This window comes from Schistocerca cancellata, chromosome 1 (genome assembly GCF_023864275.1).
Source record: "Schistocerca cancellata isolate TAMUIC-IGC-003103 chromosome 1, iqSchCanc2.1, whole genome shotgun sequence".
Taxonomy (NCBI): Eukaryota; Metazoa; Arthropoda; class Insecta; order Orthoptera; family Acrididae; genus Schistocerca; species Schistocerca cancellata.
In genome coordinates, this window is record NC_064626.1 from 1,259,066,495 (window position 1) to 1,259,083,756 (window position 17,262).

Genomic DNA, 17,262 nt, shown 5'->3' on the forward strand with positions numbered 1-17,262 from the left:
TTCCCGGTAATCAGTTGCAACAATTATGCATATAATAAGTTGTTGAAAGTCGTTTGTCGTGGAAAAACTGGCGACTTCGAACATCATTACGTTTTCCGCAAACAAAGTTGTATTTCACAAATGTTATTAATTGTAATGTTATTAATTGTCTTCATAATGTTAACCACGTATGGTTAACGGAAGACGTAGAAACGATATTCCGAAACGAATACGTATTGCGTAAGTCAAACGTTCGAATTAAGAATAGAAAACCCAGGAACACAAATTTGCTGTGGCAGCTATGAAATATAAACTCCGTTACTCGCTCGTTGCACTTGAAGGACAGATGTTGAATGGGCCGAAACGAGCCGCCGCATAACAGCGTAGTTGCCTGCTAACTTCGAAAGAAGGCAGATGCGGTCCCTAGCGCAACTTATAACATCGTCGAAAATCAGTGCGGACGTGAGAGCTTTGGTCCAACCTGTTAAACAAACGCAAAAATGGAAGCGGTACAACTGCTGAGCGATCCGCCTTCACCAACATGCGTAAGCAATTCATTAATAGTTTATATATATATATATATATATATATATATATATATATATATATATATATATATATATATATTTGAATTACAAAAAACTAATAATAAAAGAAAAAGTTGCGTGGCGCGAGATTCGATCCGGCGACCTTCGGATTACGAACCCGAGCGCTTACCGCTGCGCCACGACGCTGTAGAAAACTTTTAATCGTAGAGAGTATTTCACCGCAACGGTTTCTTTTAACTGTCGATTTTGATGATGATGTTTGGTTTGTGGGGCGCTCAACTGCGTGGTTATCAGCGCCCGTACAATTACCCAATCTTTGCTCAGTCCAATTTCGCCACTTTCCGGGATGATGATGAAATGATGAGGACAACACAAACACCCAGTCATCTCGAGGCAGGTGAAAATCCCTCACCCCGCCGGGAATCGAACCCGGGACCCCGTGCTCGGGGAAACTGTCGATTTTCTCGAAAACGGCTGAGAAGTGCATCTTGGTACTTTGCCACATTGCAACTCTGGCCATGAGCTTTTATTATGCGCAGTACGAATTGAATCTGAATTTTACAATTGGCGGCCTCCCCTTGTTAGAGTTTTCTCTTGGTTCCCAATATACGAATAAGTTTTAATGGTAGACTGATCCCTGCGAAACTGAAACAAAGTTTTAGCACACAACTGTGTAATATCCACGACTATATTTTAATCAGAACAATATTCACAACAGCATTGTGTGTGTATTTGAGCGAATATTCTCGCGATATTAATTAAAAAAAGGACTTCGCCGATACTAAAATAATAATAATTAATTATGACAGTGGCATAATTTAATTTTCAGTGGGAATTATATCTCAGACAATATTCATGGAAAAAGATAATGGAAATCTTCATCTTTTTTTTCTATCTTTGTTACTTCTAGAATAATTCTTCTTCTTGTTCGAACTGTTGTAATGATCGGACGCGATTGATGTCGGTAGAAAACTGTATTATGTTGTTAAGTAATATTTGGAAAATAGAGTTTGTGTCACTGAAATCAATACATGTGTTTGAATTTTTATTTTAATATGATTCTCGTCCGATACAAATGTTAAGGTTTCTGTACGGCGAGAATGGAGAGCAGCCATTAGCGCCATTTATCTACAGCGCGGATTATTGGTAAAGTGTTGAATAATGAGTGATTAACATGGAAAAATACTTTTAAATGTTAATGCATATAGTTAAGGTACAGAAAAGATTTGATATATATATTATTTGTTAAGAGTGAAACAACGCCTGAACCAGAATTGATAAGTGACTGTCTTATATTGGTCGCCATCTTAGTGAAATATTGCAGCGGCAGTTTTAAATAAAACTACTGAAGGACACAAGAATCTTGGTCAATTTTCACGATAGTACCCAGAAATCATAAATTCGACTTAGATTATGAATAATCTTTAAATATGCTGCAAACAGTATCTTAACGTGGTGAAATTGTTCTCTGCTAATGTATGAACCCTGATCATTTTGTCAGAACTATCAAGAAATGTTTTTGACAGGAAAGAATACATTATTGCGGTGTGCGTGTGGTATTGTGTGTAAAAATAATTCATATTCTTCGAGAAAAAATGTTGCCACCTTCAATAATAGTTTGCTACATTGTGTGAGATCACTCTTGTGAAAAAATTTAGTCCCATTTACACTGCTTGACAGACAACATTGGTACACGTTCCCAGGTGGAGCTTTCTTCGACAGAATAACTATCTTCAGCCGGGTGAGGTAGTGAGTAAATGAAACCTCCTGTTACATTAATCGTAAGTAATTGGTTTTGTTGTAGTCCTGCCCACGATTTGTAAAATACCGCAACCTAACCGCAGGCCACAACTGCTATTAATGTTTAAATTCAAAGTCGTGTCAAGTACACAATCTCCCACTTGCTGTCGGATTTCTTCCAAGTCTTTGCTGGATTTCTGAGTGAAACAGGCAGAATAGAGAAATGTAGTCGATTCAAAATATTACAGGTACTGCGTCCACTGTGCTGCACGTAACTATGGATTCGTGCAAGTTCACACAAAACCACACTTCAAACCAACACAGGCTGTACGTCGTTTCGCGCCTGCAATCGTATTCTAGACCAGTTCATGTGCTGCGCCTTATGTAGGGATGCCTCATTCTTCTTTCCAGAATACGACACCTGAAAAAACGCCAGTTAAGGCCTAACTCTTAACCGCTGTACTTATGAATACCCCCAGAAGTTGGTAAGTACGCAAATAATGCAATAGAAATTTTCTAATTATTATGTCTCATTGGCACATGAGGTTAGTCTAGCAACTTTTTAATTCTCTTGACAGTGATGAACCCACCGTTTACTCCTCTTTCCGGTAATTAGACACATGATCAAAAATTTTATTAATTAAGTATGACGTAATTAAAATACCAAGATCTAAAACAATATTTTGGTTGAGTTTGATTTATTCTCGTGCATGCTGTTGTGTATGTCAGCGTATCCATTCATTATCAGAAATTAATGTCATTAACGGCATTAGCGGCTTTCCCTATCTGCTGGCTAAACAAATCTGTATATGGCAGAGGTTGTAACGCCGGAAATGCATATCCTCCTATTTCCATCTATTGTACTATAATTCTTTTTCCTTGTTTTATTACCTCAAGATATGAAATTTCTGTGTCTTTGTATATTGTAATTGTTTTACTATTTGTAAATATATATTTATGCATTTATGTCCATGTATAACTGGTTTGTTTCGTAAATATTATTTGTATTTTTACGCTGGGTCTTGCCTAGGGAAAACTATGTTATCGAACGAATACATCGATAGGTCGTGTGGAGAACCAGAGTGTTTAGGATCTTTGGTAGTGTTAACTCTGTCACGTGGAGAGCGGACAGAGAGAGAGAGAGAGAGAGAGAGAGAGGGAGTCTGGCTGGAGTAGCGAGTGGAGCAGGTGTGTTGTGTGAAGCTCCCGCGAGTTGCCGCGCTTTCGGGGTTTGGCAGCATGTAATTGCGCTCGACTTGAGATGATAGTTTCTGACATGGTGTCGCGGACGGGAAGCATTAGCTGGCGCACATCAAGAGCCCGTTTCGTCTGGTGACCGTGTCGAGAAGAAGGCGCGCCAACATCCAGCTTCTGCAACAGCGACGGCCGACAATGAGTGACTGTCGCCACCTCCTCGATCGACGGCTTGAAACCTTCAATCAGCCAACGAGGAAGACTGGAAGCACGTAAAGTTTTAGAACTGTATGGCAGACCTCAGCTTTTCAAACTTTTAAAATTGTTGCATCACAAAATTACAGCTACTTAGCATGAACCTTTGTTGCTCATTGTCCCGATTGCATTACCAAGCAGGGTCCCTTCCTTTTCCGGAATGAACCCGAGTGTCGTTGAAATTCAAACGCCAGCATTAAAGTAATATTATGGCATTTCACTGCTTTAATTTCAAATTTCAGTTAAAGTATTCATAGCTGGCTACAATATTTAGATTACACAAGCACGAATTAAGAGTGCGAGTTTTGTTACCATATTTTAGCTTACCTGTGACTGCAGCTCAGCTTGGTACATACTAAATTTTACTATTGTTAATTGTTCAGAATCATTTAATTCAAGTTCAAAGTTAAATCTCTTATTTCTAAATTGCGTAGATTCAAGTAGCTTTTGAAATGATTGTTGAGGTAGTCCAAGACTAACCGCATTTTACTAAATTTCGTTGTGCTTCAGAAACTAAGCTCACTGTTAATTTCAGTCACTAAATTAACTTTCGATTTTCCAGTTTTATTAATTCTTTTACTAAATTAAGTCAGAGTGTAGCGAAATTTATTACTTCTGACAAACTTTCAGTTTTCACACTACACTTGTCAACCTTCAGTTGCCACGCTTCTAGTGCTAATTATATGTGTAATAATCTTTCTTTTTCAGTTACTATAGTAATTGTCCTTAGGACTGGCGACCGTAATTTCCCCCAAATCTCAAATATCTAATTACCGCTAGTTGATTGTTAACGTAACGGCCGCACATTTACTTTCTTTATTAACTTTACCCCTGTTTCAAAATTAATTTCCACCAGTTTCATTAGCATTTTTCCTTTCATTTAGATGCAACCCTTTCCTCCCTCTTTACCAACAAATTAACCTCGGTGACGATTGTTTTTCCCAAATTTCCATTAGGTACACGCGGTTTAATTTTTCACTGTCATTAAGGTCGATAAGTGAGGGGGAGGTTACAAGGTCCCCGCACATTCTTACAGTGCTTGACATACGTCATCCATTGACATGTAGAAGAGTTTTTTTTATCAATATTTATCCGTGTCTTACTAATTTTAGAGGATTAACCATTCTCATTCAACTGTATTTTACAATAACTTTTGAAGTATCGAGTGTATTAATAAGGCCTCTTTGTAAGTAATCTCGGCGATAATTTATGGTAAAAGGCGTGGGAAAAATGTTTTCTAACCAGAAAGCATCAAACAGAAGTAAGTAGGCTGTTTAGGTTTTTATGTTGGTAACGCCACGTAGAGCTCTGTATGAAAATCACTGACTGTGCTGTGTGCAGTCTGTGGCTGGGTTGCATTGTTGGAATATTTGCTATTCTAATGTTGGCCAGTTGGATGTGAACAGCGCGTAGCGTTGTGCAGTTGGATGTGAGCCGCCAGCAGTGGTGGATGTGGGGAGAGAGATGGAAGAGTTTTGAAAGCGGACGATCTGGACGTGTGTCCATCAGAAGGAGTAAATTTGTAATATTGGATATCATGAAATGATACATATGATGACTTTTGAACATTATTAAGTAAATACATTGTTTGTTCTCTATCAAAATCTTTCATTTACTAACTATGCCTATCAGTAGTTAGTGCCTTCAGTAGTTAGAATCTTTTATTTAGCTGGCAGTATTGGCGCTCGCTGTATTGCAGTAGTTCGAGTAACGAAGATTTTTGTGAGGTAAGTGATTCATGAAAGATGTAGGTTATTGTTAGTCAGGACCATTCTTTTGTAGGGATTATTGAAAGTCAGATTGCGTTGCGCTAAAAATATTGTGTGTCAGTTTAATGTTGATCAGAGTACGTAAAGAGAGAAATGTCTGAGTACGTTCAGTTCTGCTCAGTTGTTTGAAAACCAAATAACGTAAGGGGTTAACCAGTACAGTAATTGATAAATTTTTCTAAGGGGGCGTTTCACAGACAAGCCACAAACTATTACCGTCCAAATAATGTTAATAGCGTTATTATTTGAGGGTGTAAATTTTTTCAATATTCATAACTGAAAAAGATACAGTAACTGAAGTTCTTGCTCAAGGTTTTCTTCAGCAGTCCTTATTCATACGGTAGAAACTAAATATAACGTATTGGTCCAAAGGTACCGCAAGCGTAGCGAATTGTACCACCGTAGCGATGGACTTTCGGCAATTCAGCTGGCTCAGTACCAGATCTTCCAGGAATTTTTGCGCTTTCTGCCTTGCTGTGACTGAATTCACTACGACAAGCAATTATTATTCTGCCCTCTTATCATTTCAACGAAATTTGCACGACTCGCGCAAAATTAATTCCGCTCTTAATTTAATGTAATTTTACACTGCCGTGACATTATATTTCTGAAAGCTTCGGAATTCATCTGAATAAATGTTATGACCGGAAGTAAAAAGTTAGTCAGCGTGTCCATGAATAAATAATAATATATATTTGAGAGGTAATGGTACAATTATGAGCTCGGCTATCAGTTTTCAGCTCCCACGAATGCTGAAACACCGTTTACTTCAAATGGTTCAAATGGCTCTGAGCACTATGGGACTCAACTGCTGAGGTCATTAGTCCCCTAGAACTTAGAACTAGTTAAAACTAACTAACCTAAGGACATCACAAACATCCATGCCCGAGGCAGGATTCGAACCTGCGACCGTAGCGGTCTTGTGGTTCCAGACTGCAGCGCCTTTAACCGCATGGCCACTTCGGCCGGCCACCGTTTACTGATATACATGATCTGTAGGGCCAGAGGAAAAGAATCTAGTATTTTCTTTACCTGTACGACGCTAGGTAGACAGAACAAAAGAAGTAACTGGTTTTTGGCAGTAGTTTATTTTACATGCTAACTTCATAAAGTTAGTCGCATATGTTGCTCTCGCTAAGATCGTTGCAAAGAGATGTCACGTCAAGCCACAAGTGAAATGGTGCCACCAATTTGACCAAGGGCATACAGATGTAGATGATCTTCTTCAGGATCTCCGGATCCTGTACCATGTGATTTCCTTCTTTTCGGCAAGCTCAAAGAACGTCTAGAGGGAAACAGAGATTTTCCAACGAAGTAGACTTTCACACAGGGGTTCTTCTACGTGTCCGTGACCAAGCAGGGGTTTTTATCGTCGGGGAATTGAACTATTGCTAGAATGTTCAGACCGTTGCATACAGAGACTTCCTGTGATAGCGGATAGTACCAGATATCAGTGTCACTTTGAAGTGTACTTAGCATTCGATAAAAGTAACTTCTCCTGCCACAATAATGTGTAGCTTCCTTTTCGAAGCGCCCTGGTAAGAGTCGAGAAGAACGAATCCATCCAGGTGACTTAATAGAGGGGCAGGGTTTTTGAGAACATTGACCTAAGTGTTATGTACAACTTTATCCACGAATCGGTGACCTCAATACGTCGTCAAAAATGTTCAAATGTGTGTGAAATCTTATGGTACTTAACTGCTAAAGTCACCAGTCCCTAAGCTTATACACTACTACTTAACCTAAATTATCCTAAGGACAAACACACACACCCATACCCGAGGAAGGACTCGAACCTCCGCCGGGACCAGCCGCACAGTCCATGACTGCAGCGCCCCAGACCGCTCGGCTAATCCCGCGCGGCAATACGTCGTAGAGCTATGGGAAGCATTTTACGCTTGCTTGTGATAGACTAATTTCAGATGGAAGACTACTGCTGCAGGAATGAAGATGGATTCCATGAACATCATTCTTATGGTACTGAGCTAGCTGTATTTCTCTATGAAATCTCTAATCTAGCAGATAACGGCAGCCCATCATTCCGCACTGTCGCCTAGTGAACTAACTACAACGAACGTAATTTTTTATTAGACGCAGGGTTCTTACTTTGATTTTAGTCATCAGTCTTCTGACTGGTTTGATGCGACCCGCCACCAGTTCCTCTCCAGTGCCCCAGTATCTTCACCTAAAGTATGACATGCAACTTAAGTTCTCAATTATTTGCTGGATGTATCCCAATCTGTGTCTTCCTCTAGACATTTTGCCCTCTACAGCTCCCTCTAGTAGCATAGGAATCATTCCTTGATGTCTTAACAGATGTCATATCATCCTATAACAGGGACTGGGTGTTGTGTTGTCTTATCATCATCATTTCATCCCCATCGACGCGCAGGTCGCCGAAGTGGCGTCAAATCGAAAGACCTGCACCAGGCGAACGGTCTACCCGACGGGAGGCCCTAGCCACACGACATTTCCATTTCCATTTCCTTGTCAGTGTTTTCCACTTATTCCTCTCCTCTACGACTGTGTGTAGAACCTCCTCGCCGACCGGTGTAGCCGAGCGGTTCTAAGCGCTTCAGTCTTGAACCGCGCGACCGCTACGGTTGCCGGTTCGAATCCTGCCTCGGGCATGGATGTTCGTGATTTCCTTAAATTAGTTAGGTTTAAGTAGTTCTAAGTTCTAGGGGACTGATGACCTCAGATGTTAAGTCCCATAGTGCTCAGAGCCATTTTTTAGAACCTCCTCATTCCTTACCCTATCAGTCCACCTAATTTTCAACATTTGGCTGTAGCACGACATCTTAGATGTTTCGAATCTCTTCTTTTCCGCTTTCACCACAGTACATGCTTCGCTGCCGGTATGTGCTCTGAATACATTCTCAGAAATTTTCTCCTCAAATTATGGTCTGTGTAACATGCTAGCAGACTTCTCTTGGACAGGAATGACCTTTTTGCCAACGCCAGTCTGTTACTGATGTCCTCCTTGCTCCGTCCGTCATGCATTATTTTGCTGCCTAGGGAGCAACTTAATCTACTTCGTGACCATCAACCCTGCTGTTATGTCTCTCGCTGTTCTCACTTCTGATACTTCCCATTACGTTCGCCTTTCTTCGATTTACTCTCAATACGAGGTGCGGCTAGAAAAAAACAGGACTGATGCTGGAAAAAAACATTTATTTACAATTATTTACAATTTCATGTTATCTCCTTCAATGTACTCTCCTCCTCGGTCTCTACACCGCTCCATACGAATTTTCCAGTGTTCATAGCAATGCTGCAGATCATTTTCGGTAAGTCCATACATTACTTCCGTCGCTTTTTCTTTACTGCTTCAACAGTCTCAAATCTAGTTCCTTTCAAAGCTGACTTGACTTTAGGGAAAAGAAATAAGTCACAGGGGGCCAAATCAGGTGAGTAGGGTGGATGATCTAAGATGGGAATGTTGTGTTTTGCCAAAAACGTCTTCACTGACAACGCACTGTGAGCTGGGGCATTGTCTTGGTGAAGGATCCATGACTTTTTTCTCCACAAATCGTTCCGTTTTCTCCGTACTCGCTCACGTAGGGTAGCCAGGACGCTAATGTAGTAATGCTGATTCACTGTTTGTCCCTCTGGTACCCAATCAAAGTGCACAATCCCTTTGACGTCAAAAAAAAAAAATCATCATTGCCTTGAATTTCGATTTTGACATTCGTGCTTTTTTTTGTCGTGGAGAACCAGGAGTTTTCCAATGCATCGATTGGCGTTTAGTTTCGGGATCGTAAGTAAAAAACCACGATTCATCGCAAGTAATAACATTTTGTAAGAAGGTGGGATCACTTTCAATGTTTTCCAGGATGTCAGAACAAATCATTCTTCGGCGTTCCTTCTGTTCAATTGTGAGACACTTTGGAACCATTTTTGAACACACTTTGTGCATGTTGAAACTTTCATGAAGAATCTGCCTAACACTTTCCATGTCAACTCCTGTTAACTCAGACGCTGCTCTGATTGTTAAACGGCGATCTTGTCGAACAAGTTTACCGATTTTTTCAATGTTTGCATCAGTTTTTGCTGACAATGGTCTGCCAGTGCGAGTGTCATCACGGGTGTCTTCGCGGCCATCTTTAAATCGTTTAAACCACTCAAACACTTGTGTTCGCGATAAACAATCATCGCCATACACTTGTTGTAACATTACAAACGTTTCACTTGCAGATTTTCATAGTTTGAAACAAAATTTGATGTTAACACGCTGTTCTTTCTGTACACTCAACATTTTCCGACGCACAGACAAAACGTCAACTACTTAAAACAGACGCCACGGGCAGACTGAGTGCAGGAGGCAGATGAAACTCGAGCAGTAGGAGGAGCGAGAGTCACGTGACAGGCCACGCGACTTTCAGCCTTATTGCATTCGTTTTATTGTTTCACCAGTACTAGTCCGGTTTTTTCTAGCCACACCTCGTACATTTTCTGTACTCAACAGGCTGTTCTTTGCATTCAGAAGATCATGTAATTCTTCTTCTCTGTCACTTAGGATAGCAACGTCATCAGCTAATTGTATCATTGATATTCATTTACCTTGAATTTTAATCCCACCCCTGAATCTCTATTTTATTTCCATCATTGCTTCTTCGATGTACAGAATGAAGAGTGGAGGCGAAAGACTGCATCCCCGTCTCTCAATCTTTTCAATCCGTGCGCTTCGTTCTTGGCCGTCCACTCTTACTATACCCTCCCGGTTCTTGTACATATTGTATATTATCCGTCTCTCCGTATAGCTTATCCCAATATTTTTCAGAATTTCGAACATCCTGCACTATTTTACGTTCTCGAACGCTTTTGCCAGGTCAACAAATCTTATGAACGTGCATTGGTTCTTCTTCAGTCTTGTTTCCACTATCAACCGCAATGTCAGAATGCCTGGTGTCTTTACCTTTCCTAAAGCCAAATTGATCGTCATCTAACACATGCTCAATTTTCTTTTCCATTCTTCTGTATATTATTCATGTCAGCAACTTCGATACATGAGCTGTTAAGCTGATTGTGCGATAATCCTCGCTCTTGTCAGCTCTTGCAGTCTTCGGAATTGTGAAGATGATATTTTTGCGAAAGTCACATGATATGTCAGCATACTCACAGATTCTATACACAATCGTTAATAGTCGGTTTTTTGCGATTTTCACAAATGATGTTGAAAATTCTGACAGAATGTTATCTATGCCTTCTGCTTTATTTGGTCTTAAGTCTTCCAAATTTCTCTTAAATACTAATTCGAATACTGGATCCCGATCTCTTCTAAGTCGACTCCTGTTTCTTTCTGACAAGAATAATATACAGAAGAGCATAAAAGAATATTGAGAATATGTTAGATGATCAGTTTCGATTCAGGAAAGGTAAAGGCATCAGAGATGCAATTCTGAAGTTTCGGTTGATAATGGAAACAAGGCGAAAGAAAAATCAATACACGTTCGTAAGATTTGTCGACCTGGAAAAAGCGTCCGACAATGTAAAATGGTGCAAGATGTTCGAAAATTTGAGTAGAATTGGGGTAAGCTATAGGGAGAGGCGGGTAATATACAATACGTACAAGAACCAAGAGGGAAAAAAAGAGTGTACGACCAATAACGAAATGCTCGGATTAGTAAGGTTGTAACACACTGATGTAGTCTTTCGGCCCTACTGTTCAATCTGTACATCGAAGAAGCAATGATGGAAATAAAAGAAAGATACAGGAGTGCAATTAAAGTGCAAGGTGAAATGGCATCATTTGCAACATTCGCTGATGTCAAACTGAAGAAGAATTACTTGATCTGCCGAATGGAATGATCAAAGTAATAAGTACCGAATGGACTGAGAGTAAATCGGAAAAAGAAGAAAGTAATGAGAAGTACAGAAATGAGGGCAGCGAGAATCTTAGTATCAGGGTTGATGGTCACGAAGTAGGTGAAGCTAAGGAATTCTACTAACTCAGCAGCAAAATAACCAGTGATGGGCGCTGTGAGAAAGACATCAAAAGAATAGACTAGCACTGGCAAAAAAGGTCAAGGGAATTCTACTAGTATCAAACATAGGCCTCAATTTGAGGAAGAAATTTCTGAGAATGTACGTTTGTAGCATAGCATTGCATGGTAGTGAAACATGGACTATGGGAGAAGCAGGAACAGAAGATAATCGAAGCATTTGTGGTACGGTGCAACAGATGAATGTTGAAAATTAGGTGGACTTGTAACCTCCCCCTCACTTATCGACCATAATGACAGTGAAAAATTAAACCGCGTGTACCTAATGGAAATTTGGGAAAAGCAATCGTCACCGAAGTTAACCTGTCGGTAAAGAGGGAGGAAAGGGTTACATCTAAAATGAAAGGAAAAATGCAAATGAAACTGGTGGAAATTAATTTTGAAAAAGGGGTAAAGTTAATAAAGAAAGTAAATGTGCGGCCGTTACGTTAACAATTAACTAGCGGTAACTTAGGTATTTGAGATTTGGGGGAAATTACGGTCGCCAGTCCTAAGGACAATTAATATAGTAACTGAAAAAGAAAGATTATTAGACACATAATTAGCACTAGAAGCGTGGCAACTGAAGGTTGACAGGTGTAGTGTGAAAACGAAAGTTTGTCAGAAGTAATAAATTTCCCTACACCCTGACTTAATTTAGCAAAAGAAATAATAAAACCGGAAAATCGAAAGTTAATTTAGTGACTGAAGTTAATAGTGAGCTTTCTTTCTGAAGCACATCGAAATTCAGTAAAATACGGTTAGTCTTGGACTACCTCAACAATCACTTCAAAAACTACTTGAATCTACGCAATTTAGAAATAAGAGATTTAACTTTGAACTTGAATTAAATGATTCTGAAAAATTAACAATAGAAAAATTTAGTACGTACCAAGCTGAGCTGCAGTCACAGGTAAGCTAAAATACGGTAACAAAACTCGCACTCTTAATTTGTGCTTCTGTAATCTAGATATCGTAGCCAGCTATGAATACCTTAACTGAACTTTGAAATTAAAGCAGTGAAATCGAATGTGGCTGGCGTTTGAATTTCAACGACACTCGGGTTCATTCCAGAAAAGGAAGGGACCCTGCTTGGTAATGCAATTGGGACAATGAGCAACATACATTCATGCTAAGTAGCTGTAATTTTGTGATGCAACAATTTTAAAAGTTTGAAAAACTGAGGTCTGCCATACAGTTCTAAAACTTTACGTGCTTCCAGTCTTCCTTGTTGGTTGATGGAAGGTTTCAAGCCGTCGATCGAGGAGGTGGCGACAGTCACTCATTGTCAGCCGTCGCTGTAGCAGAAGCTGGATGTTGGTGCGCCTTCTTCTCGACACGGTCACCAGACGAAACGGGCTCTTGATGTGCGCCAAGTAATGCTTCCCGTCCGCGACACCATGTCAGAAACTATAATCTCAAGTCGAGCGCAATTACATGCTGCCAAACCCCGAAAGCGCGGCAACTCGCGGGAGCTTCACACAACACACCTGCTCCACTGCACCACCCCAGCCAGACCCCCTCTGCTCTGTCCGCGCTCCACGCGGCAGAGTTAACACTACCAAAGATCCTAAACACTCTGGTTCTCCACACGACCTATCGACGTATTCGTTCGATAGCATAGTTTTCCCTAGGCAAGACCCGGTGTAAAAATACAAATAATATTTACAAAACAACCAATTATACATCGACATAAATATATATATATATATATATATATATATATATATATATATATACAAATAGTAAAACAATTACAATATATAAAGACACAGAAATGTCGTATCTTGAGGTAACAAAACAAGGAAAACAAATTTTAGTACAATAGATGGAAATAGGAGGATATGCATTTCCGGCGTTACAGACTGATAAGCTGAGGAATGAGAAGGTACTGTGCCTAATCGGAGAAGGAAGGAGTATGTGGCAAACATTGGCGAGGAGAAGGGACAGGATGATAGGACATCTGTTAAGACGTCAGGGAATAACTCCCGTGGTAGTAGAGGGAGCAGTAGAGAGCAAAAACAGGAGAGGAAGGCAGAGATTGAAATTCATTCAACAAATAACTGCCGACGTAGGTTGCTACTCTGAGATGAAGAGGTTGGCACAGTAGAGGAATTCGTGGCGGGCCGCATCAAACCACTCAGAACACTGACGGCTGAAAAAAAAATTCAGCGAATAATACAGCACAAGAAGAGGTTTCTATCAACAGCGTCAGGAACTCTCATGAGTCATAATCAAGTATACATTATAGGTAAGTACAGGAATATGTTTGAAACTGTATGAATTATCTGTTATTAATGCAGCCCCGTTTAAATGGTATTGTTACGGCATAAAGTCAGCGCCAGCACGCTGGTCGGGAACGACATAGGAGAGAAAACTGTGAGAAGGGGTGAGCAAATCGCACGCTGACCGACTTTCTTTCCAGGACGACAACGCGACAACAGCGGCCCCTAGGTGAAGAGGGCATAAGCGCCACGCCCGACTGGTGGCAGCCCACTTCTATAGCAGCTTTGACATTAGGCACTTCGTTAGCCGACGCATCGTAGCCTCTTCTTTAGCAATCTCTGCCTAACCTGAAGTGTTACTTGTGTTTGTCTATTGTGAAGAAGACTTATTATCTTGTATGTCGCCCTTTGTTTATGACATATGTGTGTCATTGCACTTCTGGATGATATGTAGAAAGGACTACAAGAATGTTCAGACCAAAGTTAAGTATTTGTACTTGTCTCGTAATAAAACTAATTAATACAAGTGGTTTAATTGTTTGTCTAGCGAACCGAGTATGAAGGATTCCTAGACACAATAGGTATTTAACACCTATATTCATAATCTTAGTAGAAATAGCTTCAATTGGCAACTAATATGTCACATGCATAAATGTATTTTAAACATAGCTGCGCAACAGCAACGGTTCCACGTAATAAGACTAAAAACAGACGACCAGTTGCAATGGATAAAGTAATCTTTACCTAGGTTTCGACAGATTTAAATCTATCTTCTTCAGAAGGCGGCAGTATTACATTAATATGGGATGATGTATCATCGTCAATTTTATAAATATCTGCATAACTCCATTAGTCCAAATTAAAATATAGCCCTGTAAATAGGGTTTGTCATGTAAATAAAATTTAGTACATGGATGTTGCAGAGTTCACAAGCGTATTATTACACTCCTGGAAATTGAAATAACAACATCGTGAATTCATTGTCCCAGGAAGGGGAAATTTTATTGACACATTCCTGGGGTCAGATACATCACATGATCACACTGACAGAACCACAGGCACATAGACACAGGCAACAGAGCATGCACAATGTCGGCACTAATACAGTGTATATCCACCTTTCGAAGCAATGCAGGCTGCTATTCTCCCATGGAGACGATCGTAGAGATGCTGCATGTAGTCCTGTGGAACGGCTTGCCATGCCATTTCCACCTGGCGCCTCAGTTGGACCGGCGTTCGTGCTGGAAGTGCAGACCGCGTGAGACGACGCTTCATTCAGTCCCAAACATGCTCAATGGGGGACAGATCCGGAGATCTTGCTGGCCAGGGTAGTTGACTTACACCTTCTAGAGCACGTTGGGTGGCACGGGATACATGCGGACGTGCATTGTCCTGTTGGAACAGCAAGTTCCTTTGCCGGTCTAGGAATGGTAGACCGATGGGTTCGATGACGGTTTGGATGTACCGTGCTCCCCACACCATGATGCCGGGTGTTGGCCCTGTGTGCCTCGGTCGTATGCAGTCCTGATTGTGGCGCTCACCTACACGGCGCCAAACACGCGTACGACCATCATTGGCACCAAGGCAGAAGCGACTCTTATCGCTGAAGACGACACGTCTCAATTCGTCCCTCCATTCAGCCTGTCGCGACACCACTGGAGGCGGGCTGCACGATGTTGGGGCGTGAGCGGAAGACGGCCTAACGGTGAGCGGGACCGTAGCCCAGCTTCATGGAGACGGTTGCGAATGGTCCTCGCCGATACCCCAGGAGCAACAGTGTCCCTAATTTGCTGGGAAGTGGCGGTGCGGTCCCCAACGGCACTGCGTAGGATCCTACGGTCTTGGCGTGCATCCGTGCGTCGCTGCGGTCCGGTCCCAGGTCGACGGGCACGTGCACCTTCCGCCGACCACTGGCGACAACATCGATGTACTGTGGAGACCTCACGCCCCACGTGTTGAGCAATTCGGCGGTACGTCACCCGGCCTCCCGCATGCCCACTATACGCCCTCGCTCAAAGTCCGTCAACTGCACATACGGTTTACGTCCACGCTGTCGCGGCATGCTACCAGTGTTAAAGACTGCGATGGAGCTCCGTATGCCACGGCAAACTGGCTGACACTGACGGCGGCGGTGCACAAATGCTGCGCAGCTAGCGCCATTCGACGGCCAACACCGCGGTTCCTGGTGTGTCCGCTGTGCCGTGCGTGTGATCATTGCTTGTACAGCCCTCTCGCAGTGTCCGGAGCAAGTATGGTGGGTCTGACACACCGGTGTCAATGTGTTCTTTTTTCCATTTCCAGGAGTGTATGTAATACTGCCGCCTTCTGAAGAAGATAGATTTAAATCTGTCGAAACCTAGGTAAAGATTACTTTATCCATTGCAACTGGTTCGCTGTTTTTAGTCTTATTATGCATAAATGTCTTAAGAACTGTCTATAAAATAAATAAAATAAAACACCGCAAGTTCACTACTTTACGCTGAAAGTAAAAGAAAGTCAGTTGTTCAACATCATTATATTAAAAACCTTTGACAACCAAACATATAATAAATACACTGTTAAACCGATAAATGAAAATATAAAATGGTCATATACCCTGAACTACACCTAAACGTATGATCACACATCAGCTGTCAGGAAATGGAAAAATCAGAAATTTATAGGAAAGAATCGTACCAAATACTCATTATTGTAGTCAGCTAGATACAAGAAGAACATCAAGAAGATGCTCAAGCAGACAGTCAGTAGACGTAATGCTGTTAGATGTAGCATACAGCACTAAACAGCTACAGAGCCTGGGTTTGCTACGCTGACACTTACCTTCTAATTTGTAAAGCTTTGAGAGTATAGCATATTTTTTCTGCTGCAGCGGTCCAAAAATTTCATACCGACTGCAGTTATGTCTCATTTTCAGTAGAATTCCTGCTGAAAGCATAAAAAGCCATTAACCTACTCGCACAACATAAATTCATTAGTGGCATGGAAATGTGAATCATAGAACCTTTAATTCTAGTGGAAATTGTTTCCACTCAAACCATAATTATTGATACAGACAGACCTTGAAAGCTCAACGATTTGATGAAAATAATTATTCACATGTTTAACATGTGGTACACTGAGGCACCACCTAAGAAATAACCAAACAACAAAAAAGTTCTAGATGCAACAGAAAATGTTAATTTATCCATGCTGGATCTTGTGAAATCTGCGGCCATTGTTAGTAAACAACACATCCAGCCACAGCTACTCGTAAAATGGTTACATGTAAAAGAGCCATAACTGGTTTCATTCATCCCCGTCTGCAAATGGCTAACTTTTTTCATCAGCGGCATGTCATCAGCTCCAGCAATGCACTAGAATATTCGAATATTTAGTGACACTTCTATGTTGTTTCAACAGCAAAAACGTCCTAATAAACATGCTTTTATTTAGATGTTAGGTGAAACAGCTGTTCACAGCTCCAGAACCGCACAAGAATAGTTGAATATTTAGTGACAGGTTTATGTTTTTCCCATAGCAAAAATATGTTCAAATGGTTCAAATGCCTATGAGCACTATGGGACTTAAC